Below are 1,301 nucleotides of genomic sequence, written 5' to 3' on the forward strand. Positions count from 1 at the left end.
TCCGCAAAGTAATTAGGCACAAAAGGATCATTTAAAGAATCAGCACTCTCAATAGAAGAAACTACCGAAACATCACTGTATCTCAGGATATACACTGTAATCAGGATTACACTGGAATTTGTGACTCAGGATATACCATGTAATCAGGAATTACACTGGAATTAGGGGGGAAATTACATAGTACTGCTAGGACAAATTACACTGTAATTGGATGATAAATTACACAGTAATTCTGTGAGGAAAGTTACATTGTAATTCTGGGAGTATTTGGAAGTATTACATTGTAAATTACACAGTAATTACAAACATGGGAGAATTGTAAAAGCATGAGAATTACACTGTAATATGGGAGTATTACACTGTAAATTACACAGTCGTACTACTAGGACATATTGCACATTAATTACAACAAATATGGGAGAATTACACTGTGAAAATGGGAGTATTACACTGCAAAATCAGGGATAGTGAGATTCTGCAAACAGATTACACAGTAGTTACACTGAAAATATGGGGGGTAGGATCAATGTAAATTTGAGCTACAATACAGAGAGATCCACTTGCATGACTAACTAACCAAATGCTGAAAACAAATAGGATTGCAAAGTAAATTTACTGAAATTACACTGGGATTTATAGTGTAAGTACACTCATAATACATTGTAATTACATAGTTCGTACACTGATATTACAGTGCAAGTAACAAAGAAAGTGCACTAATATTATACTGTAAATACACTGATAAATACAGTGTAAGGAAACTGAAATTCGACTGGAAATTTCAGTGCAAACACTGTAATAGAAGCATCAAATTCAGAGAGATTCCTGGAACATATTCAGACACACCTCGGTTACCAGGAAAAATCATGAGCAGCCACCTACAACTACAAAAACTACATCGCGTAATCTCCAACTATCATCTAACGGAAAAGGAAACTAGCAGAAAAATATAGGGAAATCAACCTCTGCAACAACTAGTATGCATACCTCCAAGCTCCAGCCATTACAAAAAGAAAAGCTAGACTGTAAGTATAGGGGAAACTACAGTGCGGTTCTGCAACATACACTGAAATTCTGAGGTACACTACAATTCTAGGGGTAAAAACATAGTAGTACAAGCATCAAATTCAGATAAATTCCTGGAAAACACAGCTACGAGGGGGAAATCATGACCAGCCATCTACAACTATCATCAAACAGCAAAGGGAACAGACACCACAGGCTAGCAGAAAATTTAATAGGGAAATCACCCTGTGTACCAGTACCAGGTCGCAAGTTGATCTGCTGCAACTACCAGTACA

Source organism: Triticum dicoccoides, chromosome 6B (genome assembly GCF_002162155.2).
Source record: "Triticum dicoccoides isolate Atlit2015 ecotype Zavitan chromosome 6B, WEW_v2.0, whole genome shotgun sequence".
NCBI classification, from domain to species: domain Eukaryota; kingdom Viridiplantae; phylum Streptophyta; class Magnoliopsida; order Poales; family Poaceae; genus Triticum; species Triticum dicoccoides.